Genomic DNA, 15,264 nt, shown 5'->3' on the forward strand with positions numbered 1-15,264 from the left:
ACATATATGGCCAGGAAGGTAGTTTCCCTACCCAAAAGAAACTTGTATGAGGAAATAATCAAAGATATATTAATTACCTTTACAGACAGTTTAGCTAACCAGGCTTAAAATGGATTTTACTGTTTTTGTGCCTTTAAAATATAATTCTTTTAAATTGTTTTCCTGCTTTCTTAGGAAGATACAGTTCCAAGTTACACAGCCACCACTAATTAGTGTGTGTCCAATTCAAATAAGATCCTTGAATATCAGAAGATTCAAAAGTTCATTTTATTTTCTGAGTTGGATTTGTATATACAAATTAAGTTGTTTCTGAAGTGATCGTCAACTTTTAATACTGAAGCACTTTCATTTTCTGACCCCAAACTCCATCTAAACTCTATTCTAAACTCTCTTTCTTTTAGATAGTAGTAGAAAATATACACGGGTTTAAAATTAATTGGGTCAAGAAATGGAGTATTGATAGCCAGGGATTTCAGAATCTGACTTGAGTTATAATACTGCAAAACTTAAAAGTTGCTTTCTTTGGTATGCATGGAACAACAATTTCCTAATCTAGCCTCAGATGATATTTACTTGTACATAATTTTCCATCCATCACGTTGTGTAAAGGCCCTTTACAAATACTATTTCCAGTTACAGCAAAGCTCAGTAATTCTGAGTGAGCACATACCAGGGTTCTGAGTCATCCTGCTGATGTCAGCCCCAGATGTTTTAATCAAAGAGTGTACAAGCTGTCTTCCTAGAGATCAGGAAACTAGTGAAATCAGTAGTTTAGTAGACTTAATAATGTGGATAATCCATCAGAGTGTGTCACTCAAACTGGGTCTATGCAAAACTCTTTTCATTTGAGCTCCACAATGTGTTTCATACAAGAAATGTGATAAGCTACAAAAATGTTATATCAAGTGTAATGTGATGTGAAAAAATACGGGATCCATTTTTTGCATTGACAGATGGCATGTTTTTCTCATGTGGCCTGTGTAAAATCAGATACAAAATATTGCCAAAATCAGTGACAATTTTGGAAAAGGCAAGCTGAATATCCATGCAGTTCCCTGTTAGAACAATCTTGCAAAAACTATTGCAAAGGATATTGTGGCTCACAGCCTGAGGCCAAGTAGGCAAACACATTGAGGCAGCATTCTCCAAGTATTTCCGTAGGATGGCCTGCAATTTTGAGGGTAAGAAGTTGACAGTGTACAGTTTCCCTGCTGTCTTTTTCCATGGCATCTCTGACTTGTCTCTTGCTTTTGTAAATATTTGAGGCTATGGATAGAGAGCAACAATGAATGACCCTGAGGTATAGCCACTAGGGCTTTGCAAAGCTTTGGTCCCTGACTCGATTTGGTGGAGATTTGGGCCCAATTTGGTGGCTGCATCTCCAAATCCGGATTGAATCAGCAGACCCTTTAATCTCCCTGAATTGAATCTGAACCCTCCAAATCGATTTGGAAAGATTCTACGATTCGGACGTAAACACAGCTTTAAATGTTTTTTCTACATACCTCAAGGTACCAGGCAGCTTGTGAATGCCACTATGCTGGGGGAGGTGGAGCATCCCACAGGAGTGTGGGGGGGAGGTGTCCCCAGAATGCTCAGCAGCAGACCTGGAAGTGGATAAGAAGCATGTCCGGTCTACTTCTGGGTCTGCTGGGGAGAGTGTTGGGGGCCCCCCTGTGTCCCTCTAGCTTGGTGACTGGTGCCTCCTGGGTCTGGGGGGGGCACCCAGGGTCCCCCTGTGGCTGATTGCTGAGCTAGAGAGATGCAGGGGGGCCCACCATGTGCTAGGCAGTGGGCCTGTGGGATGCTCCATCCATCCCAGCTTTGCAGTGTTCACGAGCCATGCCTGGTACCTTGTGGTATGTAGAAAAAACATTTAAAGCTGTGTCTATGGCCAAATCATTGGTTCTCTGAATCAGCATCGAATCTTCAGATTTGGATTCGGCTGAATCAAATCAGGGACAGTGATCCGAATTAACAAATCAAATCACTGTTGCTGATTCAGGCTGAATCTGAATCTGAATCGAATACAGCCTGTTTCGCATACCCCTAATAGCCATGTGACTCCTCTGAGTGCCAGCGGCTATGGAAATTGATGTGTCATGTACAAACGAGGTCAATGAGGCACTAGGTTCAAGTTCTGGTGGGAATATTTACCTTAGACAAAAGTTATTTTTTCTGTCTTTTAAATTGCAGTGGCGTCAAGATTTGTAACAATAAGGCTAAAAAGAAGTTTAATATTGACTTATTTTTTAAAAAATGCCATCATGCTAGGAAATGTATGATCAAGATCAAAATAAAAAATAACACTTTAAACCAGGTAGTATTATCTAACCTGAGAAGAATTATTTATGGAACATGTAGGCCTCACATCTGAGTGAATCCAAAAAGCAGTGTTTCCATAACTTAGTCAAGGGTATGGAAATACCACTAGAATATGATTTCATAACAAAAAAGAGAATGTGAAAGAAGTTTTGCAAAATTACATATATGTACAAAGAAGGGGATTTTACCAAGTAGCTTTTCATTAGTTGTATGTCAATGTGAACTTGGTGAAAGGCATTAATTTGTTTTTTAATTCTAATACCTAGGTTTATTTAAATCAGCATAAACTTCCTGTTATCATCAATAAAATTAATATTTCACCCTAACTCTATATGTATTTTAAAATGGTAAGATCCTTTCCATGTATCCTATTTTTTCCGGTCATTCTATATCTTTTGTTTTTCAGTTTAAAAGAAATTTTGTACTCCTGAAGAGTGGGAATAGAGAAATAAATTGAAATTTGATTCAGTGTTTGCCACAGTATCAGTGCATATAGTGATATATAATTACATCTTAACATAAGGGAAAGATATTGATAGAGGCATAGCAGGTAAGTGAATTCTTTTTTTCCTTATTTTCAATAAGTTACTGGAATCAAATATTTCATTTCATCCTATGCTTATTAGTGTGGTTTGAGGTCCAATTATGCATGATGATACAGTATGCCACCTTACACTTGTCTTGATGTATTTTTCTTGATGTATTCTCTTCTCTGGTACTTTCCACACATATACACAAACTACAAACACATAATGAAATGCAATTACAATTGCAAATATTATAACTGCAGTATGTTATTTGTCCATCATCCAGACCATTGTCTATTTAAAAAGAAAAAAAACCTACTATGTCCTATACCCACTTCTAATCTGTACCTGAAAGTAAAAGAAAAACCTGTGGCAGCCTTCAATAAATTTTAATCTAAGGGAAATTAAATTGCCATATTCTTAATGGACTTCAAAAAACTTTACCACAATGGTCTAAGAAATAGAAAACCGGCTTTAAAGGACTCTTTAGTTCAAGATAAGTTATTTAGAGGTAAGATTTAATTGGAAATTATAAAAATTGTATTAAAATAAAAATTTCCAATATTTTGAAGTGACTTAGGAGCCTTGATGCCATTTTAAAATATTACAGTTAGGTGCTTCATATATCTAGCCCTAACTGCAACTTCAGGTATTTCCATCCAAAATGTAGATACTCAAAGCCTTCCATACAACAAACGGACAATGAAGAAAACAGAGGGGCAGTTGCAGCTGTGCAGATCAGTCATCTGTGCAATCAGTGTGTTATGCCACTGGCTTTTGCATACCTCTTTAAAAAAAAACACACACTCAAAGTGACTGAATCAAAATGTCTAGTGTTTAAAAGCTTCCTATTGTTCAAACCAGATCTCTCTTGAACAGTGGGTGCATCAAGTATCATGTTTGCCTTGGAAGAGAGCCATCTCCCACAAAGCATATGGTTTATAAATCTTGCAAAATGAAGCACATTTGACTCTGAAGTTTCTAGAGGGGAAGAAACTCCCTTTCTGTATAAACCTTTACTCTGTGAGTACTCTATCCACAAGAGAGGTCAATTCAGATTCTTAGGGGGTGAAAGAAACACTACTTGATATGACTTTGAAAAACACTAAGGGCCTGGGTAGATGATTTGGGGTACACATGGATGTCCGGGGAAGTTATATCATGTTAAAAATGCTAACCCCATCTAACTTAGTAGGCCCAGGTGCAGACCTTATATTAAGATCTCTAGTTAGGTGGATTGAAGTGCAAACTATTCAGAAGTTCAGGAAAGGTAAATTGGTCTAAAAATCGCTGACCTAACCTACATTAAGTGTACTTTGGAAGTTGTCCAACTTAGATCAGGTCCTGCCCAAACAGTACAGTTTCTAGTACAGTACTGGTCCCAGCCTTGGGGCTGTGCTTTTTCTACCATCCACCCCAGCACCATGCTATTTTAACCCTTTGGGCCCCTTCCCCCACCCCAGATGGACATCCCCCTTGAGCCAGCCCCTCTGAGCTGGGAAGACAGGTGGTTTGGCAGTGTCTTAGGAGGCTCCTAGGGCACCCCTGTCTGCTGGCCAAGGCCAGTGCAGGCAGGTTCAAGCCCTCCCAACCCAACAGGTGAATGTTTGTCAGGTTCAGTAGTGCTCTAACTCATGGTCCTCTGTGTGAAGTGCCATGAGTTACAGTGCCTCTCTGACAGACCATCTAAATGTCTGTAGGCATCCATATAAATGTAATGGAGCTCTGAGTAAAATGTCTCATTTATAGATTGTTTTTATTTCTGTAGAAGAATACATTAATTTGTATTTCAGCCAACTGACTACAGCTATGTATTATGAAGACATATATAGGGGAGAAAGATCAAGACCACTCTGTCTTGTTATGGGAGTGGTATATTCAGAATCATGTCAAGCTCACAACTAAATCAGCCCTGTGACTATAAGAATTTTGCAGCCCCCTATGCAAGAGAGTTACAATATCATAAGTGTGCTCTCTTCATGTCTTTAAAAGATGGTGAGCTCCTTGAATAGACTTATTAGCAATTGAGCAGTAAAGAAAATGTCACAACTTTAACTCTTGGGAAGTAATGAGCCTGGCATCATATTGGGCACTTTCCCAATTTCATATGTTTGCCACCATTTCCATTAGTTTAAAGACTTCTTTGCAAGGTAAAGCAAGGCACCCTGATTCAGCATGGTAATGTCAGTTTCAGAACCCAGACCTATTGCTTTTCTCAGGTCTATATTTGTAACATGCCTGTCTCTTCCAGAAACAGCTGTTCAAGACCATGGTCTAGGCCTTTATTTGGACTCTTTCTCTCTACATCTGAAGCCATGCTATTTCGTTGACATCAGTGGTCAGAAATTGTTCAACAGAAATCTAGGATATCCTCTTATTGAGTTGAAAACTTCATTAGACCTTTGTATAATGCTAAGTGAAAATATTTTTCCTTTTGGGCTTCTCGATATCAGATTCATCCATTGTATTCTTTAGTTCCTAATATTTTGGATTATATTTTAGCTGTAAAACAGTCAAGGTTCTCAATTTAGGGTTGTCAGTTCAGTTAAAGTTCACATGGCAGCAATATTTGCCTGTCACCCACTACTCCATAATTGCATGATCTTGTTATACCTTACTGTTCACACAATCCTGAAGGAGTTGTCATGGTTTCCCATGTGTCAGAAAGAACGCCACTTCTTTGGATTTAAACTTCATGCTTAGTCCACGAAGGGATCTGCCATTTGAACCCTTGTCATGTTCACTGTATCACCTGCCAATTAAAATAGTATTCTTAGTAACAAACACCTCAGCTTACATAGGCAGTGAGATTCAGGTTCTGATGACTGGACCTGTCTCCATAGGAGGGAACAGAGTTGGGAGTGGGTTTTTCACTTATACTGCCAAGATCATTTTTCAGTTGTCCAGAGATGTGTGGCATGCTGACTGACTTCCCAGCAACTGTGATCATTTGAGCTGTTCTGTACACATGAAACACATATGACCGGCCGTCCTTCTCTGCAGAGCAAAACTTCGAACAGGGTTCTAGGTGGCAAAGGAATAGAGTGGCAGTTAGGGACGTTTCATCCTTCATAAAGAGGTAGCATGAGGGCGTATAGGTCACAGGTACGACCTGAACATGTAGTGACAGTTAAACTGTTTATCTCCAATCAATGGGGCACATTTGCCCAAAGACAGGAATCCATGAGCGCAGAACATCTTGAAGTGTGAGACCTGCCATAAGCTGCTTGGCCAGTTCCCAGGTACCTATATACAGACACGGATATTATAATATCTGTAATGCAGATATTATGAGTAAAATTGCCAATGACAAAACATCAGTACACATTACATTGCCCATACATTAACATCAGTATACTTACGTTCCATGAATCCCTAAAATATAATACAAGCAAATCACATAATTCAGAGCAGGAATGAAAGGTACCTATTCTTTGTTTTCTCATTGGTGGTACCTTTTTTCCCATACAAAATCAATGAAAGGTAAACTGCATTAACATGAGTAAGGTGGGAGTATGTGAGGAGAAAGTATGGCTGAAGTTTGCAGTGTGCATACATGTAGAATTAGAAAATAATCTCTGAGCTGTTTATGAATGAAGTGCAAACCATATTACACTGTAGTAGCTCAAGAGGAGCTGATGTGATGGGCAGATATCTGACCAAAAAGAGTTTGTGAAGCCTCAGGATAATGTCAATCATGCTGTGTTATAGAACATGACACATTGGAATCTGTTTCCTTAGCCATGTCTGTAACATTAATTCTGATGAAAGAAACAGAAAATACTGCTGGGTTAAAAATATCTATGTGAGAAGAATATTGCCTAGGAGAAGTGGTAAAGATTAAGGAAAACAGAAAAAAAGTGAAGAACAAACCTGGTAAAATGACAAGCCAACACCCAAATTATGGAATTTAGTGTTAGCTGAACTGGGATTGGGCTCATAATTTTTGAAGTTGCTTCACTATTGCTATTGCAAATATGTTTGGCTTATGGCTGGACACTGATTTGTACCTCTTTAACTATGAATATCTGATTGGTGATTGTTAAAATTCATTTAATATATTGCAGATTTAACAGTTTTCTTGAATAAATCTATATATTGCCTGCAGTTTGTGTCAAGTTGGCATTTTACTAACAGGAGGGCAGGATAGGAAAAATCCCTAAGAATCCAACCATTTTTAAATGAGAGGAATTTGACTAGGCAGTGAAAGGGGCAACTCAGTTATATGCTACCAGACCCCAGACTGACCTATTTTTCCTAGCCGCGGTTGAGTTCACACATCAATTATCCAGTGAAAGATAGGTACATCATATGCTTTTTAAAATGTTAGTCTTCATTCTAGCATGGGCCTGCCACTCACACCTAACATAGGCCGTGCACTGTGTGACTGCTCTTATGTGTGGAAAAAGAGCGCAGGACAATTCATTGTTCATTTTTGAGAAATAAAATTACCATTTTCATCCATTCAAGGTAATTTACATTTATTCTTCTCATATTTCCATTTCATAAGATGATAAAAGAGAGAGAAAAAACTATGATCCTTTTATAACAGCCTAATTTTTGTATGGATATAAGTACTATTTAACATGAGTGCAATACTGGTTTTGTTAATCTGTTTACAACACTTCCAAGTACTCCATGATTGCTATGAAAATGCACTTGAATTATTATTTCAAAGATAAACATCTGTGCATCATCTCCTATCAAGAGATGAAAGGCCCAAGCTGCTGTATTATGCTCTGGGTTTATAACCATCAGGCCAACTCCACATAAATAAATGTAATGCTGTTCAATTTTTTTTATCTGAATCCTAACACAGCCTTTGTGTTCACAGAATGTGCCGTTAAGTTTTATATTGTTTCTACTGAAAGTATTTTAATCAAAAGCTAGTATTCATTTAATAGACTTTTCCTATTAAATATATTTTATTTGTAGAGGATAGGAAAATAAAAACTAGTACTAAATGATACAATTGTGCAGAAATAGATCCTGAAATTTTAAATGGTTAAATATAAAAAGTACAGTAGCACTTTACATAGGGACAAAACAGAAGGTTGTTAGTAAATACCGTATCTTCAAAGATACCACAGGGTAATAGACTTTATGGTTGAGGGTATATTTTCTAGACTTATCAAGAAAATAAATAGGGGCCAGGTGTGAATAATGTGGGAGATGTAACTTTATAAATCTTAAATCTGCCTCTGGGTTCAGTGGTATTCTGCGGCTTGCTTAAGGGTAACTAAGATTTAAATCAGGCTTTGAAATAGCTTTTCAGGAAAAAAAAATCAGTGGATGAAGACAAGCCCAATAGCCAGTACTCAGACAGTGAGGATAACTTCTTTGAGGTAATGCTGCCAGTCATGCCATCAGGGTCCCAAAAGTGAACAAGGGGTGATTCCAGCTTGAAACCACAGAAGCTCCTTTGTGAAAAAAAACCTCACCTATTCTGTAACCACTAAGAGCATCTGGGTTTATGGTGACAGAGAGAGAAAGAGTCTGCATACCTATTCAAGGTAGTATGTAAGCCCATGCTTAAATTCTACTGCCTTGATGGAAATTAAGCTAAATAACCTAAAGCTATGCAATTCAGCACCTTTCTTGAACTGGAAACGTAGCTATTAATAAATAATTTTGTGCTTGCTTCAAAGCAGTTTAGGGCAAAAAAGCCATGAGATACAGTCCTGCACCACTGAAATCAGCTGGAGTTTTTTCATTGATTACAAAGAAAGCAGGATTGAGCCCTCTGCCAGTAAAGGCCTTCATTAAACTCCCCAAAATAGTCTTATTGTCCCTGCTGGTCTTCTGGTCTATTGCTGTTTTTCACTTTTGTAAGAAATGAAAAAAATTCTGTCCAAGTGAAACATAAGCCCTGACAACATTTATTTATTACAAGAACAAACAACAGCGTTAAGATCAAAACCAGCTGACAGTACCTTTACTCACAAAGACAAAGTAAATACAACAAGGAAAGTGCAAGGGAAGAAAGTGAATAAAAGGTAAAAGTAACTTTGTGCCACAATTGATTACACTGAACTTGGGTTTTAATTGTTAAGTGTCATCATTTTTGCCTTCTTGTTTCTCACTTGTAACACTTAACTAAGCAAGTCTTTGGTGAAATATTACCATAAAGTTCCCACAAATATCACTAGTTTGCTCAACTGATCACACTGAATTTCTATATTAATTCACCTTGTGAATTGTGCTTCCTTTGCGGCCATCTTTTAATGCTTATGTATTCCATAGGAAATATTTTTGAGAGAAACACCAAAAGAAGTTGTTTTTGCCTGGGTAATGTGTTTCAGAAAGACCAGGGCCTAGCTCAGATGGCATGTACATATAATCTGTGTAGTACTAAACAAGCTCCTGGGCCCTTAGCCAAACAATAAAGCACTGAATCCAGTCATCTGCTTTCATTTCTCCTGTTATAACTGTAACATCAGATAGCTAAGAACAAGTGCAGTGCACCCCTAACAACTGTGGGGCTGAATTGCAATTGTCTGTCAAGTTTAACTGACCAGAAGCAACATACCGTATCACTGAAAGAGAGGGGAGGATTGACCTATGGCCCAAACTTATATGGCATCAAAAGGAAACATGGGAACTTCAGTGGAAGCAGGATTTTTATTTCAGGGTTTTCTTCATTTTCACCTAGATTCTACCCACCCCCACCCCCACCCCCTTTATGGAATTAGATATTTTTATGCTGAAGGAAAAAAACCTCATAATTATCATTATAATAGGTATTTCAATATTCCCCAAACCATTACCCTTATTTCTTCATATTTTCCTGCTAGTTCTTGCATATATTTTTTCAAGAACCAGCACCTGACTCCTCAGCAGCTTCAAACTGACAGGGACTCTGTATTTTTTGTCTCAGATGAGCAAGCAAAATAACAGGAGAAAGGGAGCAGAGTGTAAATTGGGCCACAGTAGCATTTTATGATCTATTTGGAAAGTGATAATCCATCAGGAATGTACCAGAACATGCTGGAACATGCAATCTGTGTGGCAGCTGAGAAGATAGTCAACACTGTCTCCAAAACAGCTCGAGGTTGGCAAGGCTCTGAACTGAGTGCAATTTCTGGGAAGTAGCCGCGTCATATCTCTTCTGGCAGAGCCTCAGCACAGTGCATCCTGGATCTGCAACAGGGGAATGTGTGAAGAGGGGAGAGAAAAGGAAGTATCTGATTTGTTAATATCAAGAATTATTTCCAGCTTTGTAAATTTTTAGTCCGTTCTCCCTTTCAACTCTGCATGGATAAAAATAAATTACATCAACCTTTTCCCTAGACACGTCTACACTTCTGCAAGAAAGAAATGGTCTTCGTATGGCCACACTGAATGGAGTGCTTCATATTTATCACTCAGAAATACCCTAGAGAAAGTATGCAGTTTTAAATTCTTTTTATAACTACATAAATGTCCCCTGATACCAATTTGCCTTCTATAGTGCTTCAGTCCTTGTGAACCAAGGATTGCTTGCTAGAAAATTTTTATCAGATAATTGATATTTAGCCATTTGAGGCTGCTATTTATAGCTAGCATAACAAATAATAAGAGCCTTGAGCAGAGGAACGAGGGGACAAAGTTGGGAGATTCATGTAACCTCCATGCCTGATTTCAGTACACAGGAGGAAGGCAATCAGGTGAACAACACTATCATTTATGAAGGGAAATTTTTGATTTGGTGCCTGGACTTGATGATGGGGAGTGGACTTGATGATGACGTAGGAGCTGGCTTCCATTGTTATGTTCTTAACCCCATGTCCACATTGTTGAACACTGTGTGTGCTGATCAGGCACTTATCTCTGACTTCTCTGAGAACAAGAGGTGTAGGAGCCTATTCTCCCACAACCCTTTCTTACCCTGTCTGTACTTAAGATGTAGAAAGTGTGAAACGGGATCTCTAATCAGGTGAAGTGACTATACATGTACCTTTCCTAGGGCTATCAGTTAATCACAGTTAACATACAAAATTAACACAAAAACAAATTCACACATTCATTTTTTTAACAAGAGTTAATTGCACTCCCAACCAGTCAGAACCCGCACTCACAGTCCCTACCCTGGCCAGCCCTGTGCCTGCTCCAGACTCACCCACCCATGCTGAGCAGCAGCAGTCAGGCAGATGCTGCTGCTCAGCCTTGGGGAAAAGTTCCTCTTCCCCTTCGCCGTTGCTGGGCCCTTCTTGCTGCAGCCACCCAGACCCACATCCAGGCTGCCCTGTGGCTCCTCTGCACTGCTGTTGTTGCCCCGCTGGACAGCCAGGAGGCAGCAGTGATGGCAGCAAGCAGGGGGAGGGTCACTGGGGGCAGGGAAAACCTCGTGTGTGTGTGTGTGTGTGTGTGTGTGTGTGTGTGTGTGTGGACATGTTTCCCAGCATGCAGCCAGGCAGGGTTCTGGGAACAGCCCCAACAGCTGGATGCAGGTAAGTTTATGGGAGGCTGGGGTTGGAGGGCCAGGGTGCTGGGGAAAACTGTCCAGGCACTGGGGCTGCACCAGGGCAGGGGAAGGCGCCTGCCCCTCCAGTGGGGGAAAGGGGTGGGAGGGCAGCAAGGAGGTCTGTGTGTGGGCCAGCAGCACCGGGGCCAGTGCCAGTGCTCACAGGGGTGGGTGGCCCCAGGAGTTGCTGCCGGGGGAGGGCAGGGACATGGCCAGACTGCCTGGTGAGGTGCTCGAGCCTCAGCCCAGGGTGGGGGGTGTCACAAGCATACTCTCCTGTTCTCATTCACCCATGCCTGGGCTGCACTTACTTGGCTGCCAAAGCTGCTGCCCTCTGGCCTTTTATAATAAATTTGTATCTTATTTTGTTTAACAATGCAATCAAAATTGCAATTAATTGCAACTTTCTTTTTTAATATCACAAGTAATTGTGATTAATTTTTTTAATTATTTGTCAGCCCTAATCTTTCCCCGACAGTTCCTCTGAAAGACTGCCAAGTGTCAGTTACAAGACCAGAATGGAGTCAGGACATTCATATTCATGGTTATTTCAACATTGGTAGAACTGAAATTGAAAATTACTAGAAAATAAAACACCAGAAATCTGTTTTGAAAAAGGAAAGAAATGAATCTTGCAAGTATTAGTGAAAAAAGGACCAGTTATGTTTTTACCTTGTAGAAAGCAAGATGTCATCTTCACTTACAGGCCTCTTCCTTCTAATTATTATAGTGTGTAAGTTTGAGGGCCTTTAGGAGTCTTCACTGATCATGGACGCTGAGAGAACAGCAGCCAGAAAAGGTCTATCAAAGCCGGCTGGACCTTGGATGTAGTTCCAATTAACTACTGATCCCAATTATGGTACTCTGTGCTTAATTTGTGCCAAGACAGAATTGCTGTAACATGATATAATTTAGGATGAGCCAGAAGGCCACCTGCAAATCGAATTTAATCAAGTGTGTATTGAACTTACTAACAAGTGGGACAGTCCAATAAGCCACCCAGTAGTTTCACGTATTTTCCAGAGTTGTGCCCCTGTCAAGAACCTTATCTTTTGTCTCTTAAAAGACTAAATGAATCACTACCTAGCTATCTGAAGAGTCACTGTTCTCAGTGTTCTTGCTATGGTTGTTGCTGTGGTTGATGGAAACCCCAAGCCTGCCACTTCTAGACAGTGGCATCATCTTCTCCATTGAGACTGTTCCTCAGAAACTAGCAATATCTACCAAATAGAAGGCCCTAAAAGGTGTTCAACTTTCCAAATAATAAAACATGGGCCTTTGTTCCTTTACACATGTAATGTACTATTTAATTAATACATAATAGTAAAAGTGACATTTGTGCTGTGGAAGTAACCTTGTGATTCCAGATCTGTTAGCATTTAGTTTGATTTGTATGTGGGACACCCATTCATAAAAAATATGTATTTTCACATGTAGGAGTGTTAGTAAATTAATATGCCTTCAGGAGGTGCCTAATGATGAATGAAAGTAGACTTTTACAATTTACATTAACTATATTAAACTAGCCATTTAGGTTCTGCCTTCTGAGAACGATGTTCGTCTCTGCTGGTCACAATGATAAGGAAAACTATCAAAGGAATTGCACTCTGCCTTCACTTTAAAAACACATGATCAGCAATACTTGATCAAACTCACACTCATTTTTCACCCTGAAATGCTTTCAGTGGCACGTCAATGAACATTTTCTTCGTGTTCATGAATAATCCATGTCAATTTCTTAAAAAATTAGACACATAAGTAGCACTCCTAGCTGTTTCACATTTCCTATAACTAGCCTTTGATTATAAATAGGTTCTTCTTGTAAGGGCTTGCTGTTCTTTCATTTCTTGCTGTTTTATGCCTCATTAACTTTGGCCTTACCACACAAAATGAATTCATATTTTTTGATAGAATTCACTGGGATAACTTAATGCTTTGCCACTCTGGAGCTTTACTGCTACACAAAAATCAAGTTTTTCAACAATCTGGACTGGCTTTGTTAATTTTAAGGTTTTGTTCTTTTTTCATGTCTTTGGGACATGGCATTTAGCAGAATTTGGCCTCAAATTTGAGAATTCTGGACTTTCAATTGTGTGCCTTAGCACCTGTACCACCCCAGCCCCCAATTTTAAGGATATTCATATTTATTGAATAACTTGTACTTTACTTTCTCTTTTCATTTTAGTTATGAACAGACTTAATGTGAAGACAATTAATTCCAAGAGAAGAAAAAACAAATTGAAGAACTAATGACCAAAATAAACTGTGAAATAATTTACCAGATAGTAAAACAGGTTTGCATGTAACTACCTCTGTTTCAAAGATGGTTGTTTTCTTGTCTGCTACAGTACCCATCTTTTATTATTATACAAGCATTTATCTCCCTTAGGAATGTTGTTTTCATTAACCGAGTCAAAAGTTCCCAGGGCTTAGATTTATTAGATTTTATGTCCTGATTCAGTAAGACTGAGATACCTGGTTATGAAATGGCAACTTTAAACTGCCACTCTGGGAAACTTTAAAAGGAAAAATATTTATTTAATGTAATGCAAATTTTATATTGGAAGGGAAATAGTTCTTCCATAAAGTGCTCTTTTAAGTTTTACTGAGTTTGTATGCTATACAGTTTTAGGTATTTGACTAAATAAGTTTAAAATATTCAATTTTCTTGTTCGGAGACATGATAAAATTATTTTTTTTCTAAATACAGCATGAACATTTTGATAATTTTATCTTGTGCCAGTCAGATGAAACAAACAAATATATGTTGATCTTGAAATATTGTGTCCCAGCTAAAGCAACAAGGTAAGCAGAGGGAATGGTGCATTACTTCGCAATGTTATTGGAAATGATGCAGTGAATGGAAACTCACAGGCTAGGTACAATATTTTTTTTCTACGAATGATGCAGAGGTGGCTTAAACATAGCTTCCTGATGGATAAATGTTTCCTAGGTAAGGAGGTTAAGATTTACCCCTTAGGAGCTTCTTTATTTTTTACCCCAGCAAAGATTTACTGTGTTACAAGTCTAACATCAAATGCTGTCAAGGTGAGCAATTCAGAGGTTCAGTCATTGCCTTTTAATAGAACATATCTCGTAGTATGTCGCCTTTCTATGGCTGCTGCCAGGGGTGGATCTGGGGTGGTAGGGGAGGGGTGCAGTTGCACTCCCCTTCTTCTATCTAGTGCACTGAGTCTTCCCACTCTCAGGTGGGCAGGGAACAGATGCAGGTAGGAGGGGTTCATTTACTGCCACCATCTTTGGTTGAGCAGCTGGAGTCCTTGTGTTGGCAGGGATGGCAGGTAGGGAGCAGGGACCTGCTCACCACTGACATTGCTGGCTGAGATGAACGCCCCACGCAGCTGCCTCTGCAGCTGGAGCCCCCAGGAGCTGCGGTCCCTGGCTGACCTGACCATGGGAACCCCTAGAGCCTGCTTCAGCTGGAGACTGAAGAGCAGCTGCATGGGGTTCTGGACTTGATTAGGGACAGTGGTGGTGGCAGGTAGCTGCTTTCCTTCCTATTCCTGCTTCCTGCCTGGCCCATCAGGTGTCCCCCACATGACCTGGGACTCCAGCTGCACTTCCCCCAGCCCTCCACCCCATTGTTGAATTGTGGTGTGGGTCGCACCTGCACACCTCCTCCCCCTTTTTAAAATCCTAGAACTGCCTGTGGCTGCTGCTGTTTTACCACGTGTCACCTGAATACATGGTATGGAAAATGTTCCAAGGGGAATGTTTCTGGTAAGAGGTTATTAAGTGTGTTGAAGTCTAAAAGTCTTCTCAGTTTTGCCAGGGCAGACCCTCTTTAGTTACTGTGGTGGTCACAGTTCCTAAGGCTCTTAAGGAAATTCCTTTGTTTCTACTTGGAAAGTGTTAAATCTCCTTTTTGCATTGCTAAATAACACTGCCCAGGGAATAGAACTTAGGCTGCTTACAGCACCCTCCTTATGCCTATACATATTCACACCA

Source organism: Crocodylus porosus, unplaced genomic scaffold, assembly GCF_001723895.1.
Source record: "Crocodylus porosus isolate Cpor-Errol unplaced genomic scaffold, CroPor_comp1, whole genome shotgun sequence".
NCBI classification, from domain to species: Eukaryota; Metazoa; Chordata; order Crocodylia; family Crocodylidae; genus Crocodylus; species Crocodylus porosus.